Raw genomic sequence first — 9,291 nt, 5'->3', positions numbered from 1 at the left:
CCTTTTTTTTTTCTTTTTTCTTTTTTCTCTTTCTCCAAGTCACAAGTAGACCTGGAAAAACACTTGGTCTCTCCTTAGGTGGATCAAGTGCAGACTCAGACCAGCCAAGGATTTGCCCCACATCACCTATTTTTCCATCTCTATAAAATTATATACTGTCAAGAATCTCACTTGTATTGATTGTACTATTTATAAAGCAATATGCTGAAACACACTAAGAAAAAGTGACAATAATTAGCCTTTAAAAAATACCATTTCTTTTTGTAAGTTAACCTTTCCTCTTTTGTTCTCTTACTTTCCATTTCATATTTCTACACTTGGAACTTGCTTCTGTTATCATCATGTCCTTGTGTATTTTTTTCTTTATCAAACATAGCTGAGAATGATGAGATGAGATAGGACTAGAGCATTTCCCTACAGGCATGGCAGTGGTCTACTGGTCAGAATGAACTGTAAAGCAGATTCATTTATTTTATTTCACTTCTTGACTTCCAAATTGTCTGTTGAGCATATCAATTTTCTTTCCATTTCTCCTGTCATTTTCATTTTTATAATGCAAAGGAGAACATCCACAACATGTTCAGATGTATGACTGCACTGAATGACTTCCTCCACTTTTCTTCCCTTCCTAAAGTTTGGGAACTAAACACGAGCACACAAACTTCTAAGGGCAGCCGCCATTTCTCTGGCTTGACTACCAGCGTTACTCTGCAATCTTAATGTTTGTAAATGTAACATTTACAAATAACATCTTATGCAATGTATAAAAACAGTGTCTTTAGTTTTAGGGTAGAGCAGGCCCAGCACTGCTTGCAGTTGGCCGCCTTCTGAGCAGTGAAGAATATGCAATTGAGCTTTCTGCTTTGATAAATGAATTTGAGAATAGAATCATAGAATCATAGAATCCATAGAGTTGTAAGTGACCTTTAAAGGTCATCCAGTCCAACTCCTCTGAAATGAACAGGGACACCCACAGCCAGATCAGGTTGCTCAGAGCCCCATCCAGCCTCACCTTGAGTGTCTTAAAGGACAGGGCTTCCACCACTTCTCTGGACAACCTGTTCCAGTGCCTCACCACCCTCACTGTAAAAAACTTTTTCCTTACATCAATTTAAATCTCCTCTCCTCTAGTCTGAAATCATTTCCCCTTTTCCTACCACCACAGACCCTGCTAAAGATTCTGCCCTCTTCTTTCTTACAGCCCCCCTTTATATACTGAAAGGCCGCTATCAGGTCACCTCGCAGCTGTCTTTTCTCCAGGCTGACTAGCCCCAGCTCCCTCAGTATCTCCCCACAGGGGAGGTATTCCATCCCATGTGTCATTTTTGTGGCCCTCCTCTGGGCATGCTCCAACAGGTCCACATCTCTGAGGACTCCACATCTGGATGCAGTACTCAAGGTGAGGTCTCAGCAGTGCAGAATAGAGGGGCAGGATCACCTTCCTTAACCTGCAGGCCATGCGGCTTTGGATGCACCCCAGGATACAGTTGGCTTTTGGGAATATTGCTTGCTCATGTCCAGTTTCTCATCCACCAGTACTCCCAGGTTCTTTCCAGCAGGACTGTGCTCTATCCTCATATCCCCCAGATTGTACTGGTAGTGGGGGATTGCCAAGACCCAAGTGCAAGACCTTGCATTTGGCTTTGGTGAACCTCATGAGGTTCTCCTCAGCCCAGCGCTCAAGCCTGTCTAGGTTTCTCTGGATGGCATCCTGTCCTTTGCACATGACAACCATACCTCACACCTTGGGGTATTAAGATTGCAAAGAAAAAAAAGTTTGATTTACATTTGCAAGACCATTTTAGGTTGATATAAATACACGACCTTCAATTTTTCAAATTGAATGTCTAGAGTTCCAATTAGATATTCAACTCAAAATCTGATCATCCCTTTTTCACAGGATCACAGAATCATGGAATTGTAGGGGTTGGAAGGGACCTCTAGAGATCATCAAGCCCAACCCCCTTGCAAAGCAGGCCCCCTACAGCAGGCTGCACAGGTAAGTGTCCAGGTGGGTCTTGAATATCTCCAGACAAGGAGAGTTCGCAACCTCCCTGGGCAGCCCATTCCAGTGCTCTGTCACCTTCACTGTGAAGAAGTCCCTTTGCATATTGCTGCAGAACTTCTGCACCAGACTGCTGAAAAGAGGTTGACCACATCCCTTTGACTCCCACACTGAAGATGTTTATAAACATTAATAAGATCTCCTCTGAGTCTTCTTTTCTCAGGGCTGAACAGATCCAGTTTGCTCAGCCTTTCCTCATAAGAGAGGTGCTTCTTTACCATCTTCATGGTCCTCTGCTGGATTCTTCCCAGGAGATCCCCATCCTTTTTGTACCAGAGAGCCCAGAACTGGATGCAGTACTCCAGGTGAGGCCTGACCAGCGCAGAGTAGAGAGTGATAATCACCTCCCTTGATCTGCTGGACACACTCCTTTTAATGCACCCCAGGATCCCATTGGCCTTCTTGGCCATCAGGGCACATTTCTGGCTCATTTCCAACCTGTTACTGCACTAGGACCCCCAGCTCTGGAGATCTCCTCTCCAACAGGTCAGCCTCCAACCTGTAGTAATACTTGTGTTTATTCCTTCCCAGGTACTGAACATAAGCAAACTTTTATCCCTTTCTTAGCAAAGAAAAATATCCTTCGCTTCACAATCCCAGCTTATTCATGCCATCACCTTTTGGCAGTACATATATTTTGAACAATTATTGTAAAGGATGAAGTACAGGAAAAGTAAAATTTCATCAAAAATCTCTCTGAAGAACACCTTGAGACCTCACTAAGGATTGTAACCACTGTCATTGCACCAACTTGATGTGTTAGTTTCACAAAACAAGGTCAATCATCCTACTAACTTTATGTTCTGGTTCCTCTCTCTCTCTCTTTCTTAATGTTTTAAGATAAATATTTAAAATTAGAATGTTTTGTTACTTATATATTTATGATATTGTATATTTTGCAAGGGCTGCTCTGAAAGTAATGCCTCCTGATTTATTATGTTGGCCCATAACATCAGAGGCAGATGCTGGTGGTATGGCAGTAGAGCTAGAACCTTCACACCAGTATTCCCTTACATTTTGTTGCTGTGTGACAGATGTGTGCATGAAGCAAAAGTGTGTCACTGAATTCCTCCATGCAGAAAAAATTGCACCCATTGACATTCAGAGACACTTTCTTAATAATTATTAATACCAAACAGTAAACGTGAGCACAGTGAGGCAGAGGGTGGTGTGTTTTGGCAGTGGTGACAATGGGCTGGATTGTTATGAGATTGGTATGCAGGCTCTTGTTCATCACTGGTGAAGATATATAGCTAATGGTGGTGATTATGTTGAAAAATAGAGTTTTGTAGCTGAGAATTTGCTCTATCAAATAGTGTTACTGTGCTCTATCTGTTGTCATTTCCATGGAAATAAATAGGAGGTATTGCTTTTGAAGATACCTATGTTTTTGTGGCCCAAGACAATTTCTATTCACTAAATGCAGTCCAGGCAAGCCAAAAGGTTGGGCACCCATGGAGTAGAGGATGGTGACTTGGGAATTCTGAATTTTGTCCTTAACTTACCATTGTTTTTTTTAAAGTAGATCTGAGTAAACTTCTCATCTCTCTCAGCTCCAGCATCTTCTCTACTGACCCATGCTGCCAAGCACCTAATGCTCTCCCAAGCATCTGAATTCCTCAAATGATAAGCAGAACAAAAGTGAAAACTATCTGAGTCTCTACCTTACTAAGCTGTTATGATTTGAGGCTTAATTGGTGTAAGAATCTCAGATGAAAAATTGTTCACCATCAGTGTTCTGATTAGATTTGATCAAACAGATTTTTAAAATTACATGGTTCATACAGAATTCAGTGATCCAAGTAAGGATTTGAAATTTTGAGCCAAAATAAAAGTAAAAAGGAAGCTAAAATTAATTTTGAATACAGTGACACAATAAAGCTCTTTTGGTGCTGGCATGGAAGAAGGTATCTGTGACCATGTCCATCATCACTCTGCTGGATTGTTTCATGACAGTGTCACAACAAACACTCTCTATGAGAAAGAACCTACCTACTGATGGCTCTGGAGCCATGCTCTGCATTATCCCACACTCCAGAATCTGTTTTGGCACTCCTAATGCTGTACCAAAACTCACTCCTGCACTAGCTTATCTGATGTTGGATTATCCCAAAATGATAGCATGGCAGCAGAGATAAAAGGAGGATACTGGCCAGTAAGGCCTCTAGTCTGCTCTGCTGTTTTGCCAGAATGCTATCTGCATTTGCACTGGCAGCACAGGCAGAATCAGACAACAAAGGATCAGATTTGGTAGCACTGTTATTGCAGAGTTAATCTTGTGAGAACTGGCTTTGTCCAAGTCTTAGCCACGATGGACAGTGATGGAAAAGATAGGAAGATGTTTCCAGGTGAGGCTGACAACAAGACCAGTCCCATTGCACTCCGTCATGAACAGCCTGGGCTCCTGTGCCCAAGAGCCAGGCCTTGCCTGAGCTCCTCTGAGACGACAAACGCTCCTCACTGCTTAATTATTGCAATTTCTGTATTATATTGTATTATCTCACATTACTATATTTAGTAAACTATGTTTTTTCCATAGCTCATTGCTTTCCATAGCTCACTGCTCGTTAAGTAGATCATCATCAGTGATGATCTACTTAAAAAAGCAAGCCGTTTTCCTTGTCTAGGCCCATCTCCCTACCTTTTCTTTTTCTCTCCCTTCCCCTCCCTTCCTGGAGGGGATGGATCCGTGGGTCCCTTTGCCCCCTTGTGGAACCAGTCTGAACCAGGCTGAACTGTGACACTGTCACAAATTGGTTTTAAAAAGACTGAAGAAAAGACAATTGCAAGACTTTGTAGAAGACAAGAAGGCGGCCGGCAAAGTTGACTATATATCAACTTGCTGCAAATTGAACAACTGAATTAATTTTGTTATTTATGCACTTCTCGGTTAACACATCATGCCACTTTGGCTCTTGGACTGTTTGTGCATATGAGCTGCTTTTAATCTGGTATTTTTCTTTTCTTCTTCTTTTTTTTTTTTTCTTCTTCCTTTTTTGTTTTTCTTGAGGAAAATCACAAACTTTTAAATACAATAACCACCTCCATTCTTCAAATGACTTCCTCCCACCTCCCACTCATGTTTTACAAAAACTTTGTCTCAGCTGAAGGCATTGTGGATATTCTGACTATAATGTAAGTGTAATGTCATTTTAATGAATGTTTGTACAGTACTGGTCCTTTCGCTAAATTATGTAAAAACAGATGCATTGGACATGAGTAATAGGAAAATAAGTTTGTTTCAGAAGCCTAATTGCTATGCTGATGGCTATAATAACAATACCGTCAGCCATTTGCTGATTGTTTTGAGTAGGATCATTTTTGCAGAGAAGAAATACTGGAAACAGATTCCAGCTATTCTTCCACTGCAATTTGTTAGGTTTGTTTGATTATTTATTTATTTATTCACTCATTCAAAAAAATTTTGTCTTACTTGCTTTGATTCGAGACAACTAAATCTGCAAATAATTGCTGAAACTCAGGTCAGCAAACTTCCTTCTTAGCCAGCATCGGCCATTGATGGTTTTTAGCTCAGGTCTACTTCTACTCCTAGTGTTGTACACTGTGTTTGAAATACCTTGCAACCTAAAGACGCTCTCTACCATAAACAATTCATCTGATTTGGACAGACACTGCTATCGGTTATCCTCATGTGCTGATACTGAGCAAATAAACTTAATTCTTGACATGCATGACTGTTCTTCTACCAAAGCTTGTCCCTTAATCAAGCAAAGTCACTGGAAAGACAGCACTCATCTGCTTTGACTCATATCTACAGATGCTTAAAGGTATTCAGATGCCTAAGAAGGCAGGAAGTGAATTGTGGAATTCCCAGTTGTCATAGAAATGTGATCCAAATCCCAGGAAATTCACTGACAAGTCATTCAGCACTGTTGTAACTGGTAGGGTAGATTATACTGGTGTTTAATCCTTGGTGTGAAAAAATGTTGCATTGAGTACAAATAGAAACCTTTCATGCTTGCATCTTATGAATTAGTATTAAAGAATAGTTTGAGATGTAAAGGACCATTAAAGGTCATCTAGTCCAACTCCCATGCAATGAACAAGAACATCTACAGTTAGAATATCCTTAACATCTTTAACCTAGAGTGTCCATCTAAGCTAGCAGAACCAGACATAGCAAAATATGAGACTGTGATGGTTGCTTTTGACTCAAGGGCAGTTACAAGCAAGGGAAGGCTCCTGTTTTTGCTGAGTGTACCTCTGAATGCTGAGCCAAAACAGCAAATACAGTTTCATTAACATGATGTTAACTTCCATGCAAGACTAAAGCCTACCTACTCGATATTAACAATGGATTAAATTACCAGATGTGTTGAGCAGTGCTCTATTCAACAGCGTTCTCTACTATTATTGCTAGGAATTTGTTTCCAAAAGAACTATTTTAAACATCTGTTGGGAACAGAAAATGATATTTTAGTTTAACAAAACCTCATTGTTATGATGCACAATCCATTATTAATGGATTACACTTTTAATCCACTTTGTCACATAAATAAAAAATGTATGGTTTGATAAGATTAAGCATATTTCAAAGTTGTTTTTTTTATTTTTTTTATTGGTAGTGCTTTTGAAACACAGTTACATTCTACAGAAGAAAAAAAATATACTAGTAACTGTTTTAACTTCTTAAAAAAAAAATGTTTACTTTGGACATTAAAGCCAGGCAGTTGCTGTTCTCCCAACAGGGTAGTGACTTACTCATACTCCTATTAACTTCAAGGAGAACAGGAGCATGCCCCAAGAACATAATTTGTAAAAAAAACCCAGATCTATATTGTGTCAGCCCAACAGACATTAAAGGAATTAATTACAAATCTCAGTACTGAGGACAGTTTAAATGACACAGAACATAAAAATGTCTTTAATAATTACCTTGACAATTTCTAATCACATTTAAATTCCTGTAAAGTTATCAAAACATTTGAGTAATCTGAGCTTGAGATGTTTTCTATTTACTCAGAATTCAAAGAGCTCCTTTCAAGTGAAAGGTAGAAACAGCTTTGAAGAGAAATGACAAAGTAGTGAGGGAAACCCACAACAAATCATGGCTGTGATTTCAGTATTATTTCCACAATGTTATCTTCTGCATTTCTCATGTTTATTACAGACTTTTAACAGCACATCCAGTATTGACACGAGAGCAAAAGTCATCACATAATTTTTTTTAATGGTATCATAAGCATACATTCAAAAATGCTTGTCTGCTTGGAATGTACTTTTCTCTAGCTCACATTTTAGTCTCTGTATCATGCCATTGGAAATTATTTGCAACATTCACAAGCGTTTTCTCGCTTCCACTGACAGAAAACATATACTATCCATTATTTTTATGCAAATAAGGGAACAGCTATTCATCTGCTTTAAAAACAAGGTGCTTGGACATTATTTACTTCTCTCATCTAGCAAACCATTTATTAGTTGGATACTGTCAAATTGAACTCGCTACTGCCATGTTAAAAAGTAAACATACACTAAGTGCACCATGATTCATTCTGCCCTATAAGCCCTCTCATCTTTTACGTTTGTTTGCCTTCAGACAGTTTTTAGAGTTTCACTTTTCAATCTTCCATCCACAATCCCAATGGCTTTATCAATCTTGTCCATATCAATAAAGAAGTCAGAATTAGGCCCTCCATTTGTAATAGTGCTAGAGCTGTAGAAGAACCAACACATACCAGAAGTCAAAAACAAGAGAAATACAATGTTGAACTAGACTAAGTGGTCATCTCCATATAACTCTACACAATACCTCTCAAGATTTTCATAGAATAGAACCACTTGAGTTGGAAGGAACCCTTAAAGGCTACCTAGTCCAATTCCCCTGCAATCAATAGGGATACCAACAGCTGGATGAGGTTGCTCAGAGTCCTGTACAACCTGATCTCGAATGTCCCCAGGGACAGGGCATCCACCACTTCTTTGGGCAACCTGTGCCAGTGCCTCATCACCCTCATTGTAAGACACTTCCTCCTTATGTCCAGTCGAAATCTTCCCTCTTTTTGTTTGAAATCATTTCCTCTTGTTCTGTCCCAGATGCTCTAGGGGAATCCCCAGGCTCTGCAGCAATAAAATTACTAAATATTGTAGCTAATGAGTACTCAGTGCTGATTTTAAACATACAAGAAAAAAACTCTGAATGGGTACTATAAAGTGGCTTCAAAAGGAAGACAAAAAAACGTTATTGATCTTAAAAGTAGCTTTTCTTTTCGTTTTCTTTTTCTTTTTTCTTTTTTGTAATCTGCTTAGTAATACGCCGATTAAGAGAAATCTCCACAGAAAACAAAGGCTCAGATGGGCAGTAAGTAGAGGACGTAAAATATTTTTAAAACCGATTGCATAGCGTGACGTACACAATTATAAAGGTAATAACGTGGAAGAATAGAAGGATTATGTGAGTTGAAGATAATGCTTTAGACTTAAAGTTGTTGAAGTGAAACATCGTTGCCTCATTTTACTGGAAACAAGTGCAGTACGTGGTGAAAGACATGCACAGACGGTGCTATTTTAAATCTACTCTGCACCACAGAAATATCGAAGTGTTCTCAGTTTTTAGTCATCGTCGCATATTTTGAGAACAGCAAATATATCTGCAGAATAATCTACTGAAGCGTGTCTTTGATTTCCAGGACTTTTGGGGAAGTTCCTGTCTAAAAGCTCACATGAAGTAAGTGAGAGCTCTTCTCGCTTCGGATTTCGCTTCTGTAAAGTCCCTCTGGAGGGACCACATGACACGCGTAATTCACGCTTTCAGCTTTTGGACACCAGGGGTACTTCTCGGGCAGAACTGGCCGTGTGACTCCGGGGCGCCCATCTCCCAGCCCGCCCTCGCCGTGCAGCGGGCGAGATGTCCGCGTTCCATGACTGCTGCGGGCATCGTTTTCATCTTCGGGGCAGATGTGCCGAACGCACGCTCCCTCGTCCTTCGGTGCATTCCTTCACGCAGCCAGAAGAGCCCTAGGCTCCCTCCCTTCCAAGCCCTCTGCTCCACCGACCGCTGTGAGCTTTCCTTTTGGCTACGCACGCGGCAGAACGGGCAATTTTATTTTTTAAGCTCGCGATTTGCAATACTCCCACCCGACGCACACCTTGACCGCGGACACAGAACGCGTACAGGAGCGGGGCGGGGCGACTGGCACGGGGCTCGCCGTGCTCCGCAACCTCACAGTCCCGCTCCCCCTCGGCGGCGCCTCCAGGGGCTCTGG

This window comes from Tetrao urogallus (assembly GCF_951394365.1).
Source record: "Tetrao urogallus genome assembly, chromosome: 1".
NCBI lineage: Eukaryota > Metazoa > Chordata > Aves > Galliformes > Phasianidae > Tetrao > Tetrao urogallus.
Note: the sequence above shows the minus strand (reverse complement) of the source record.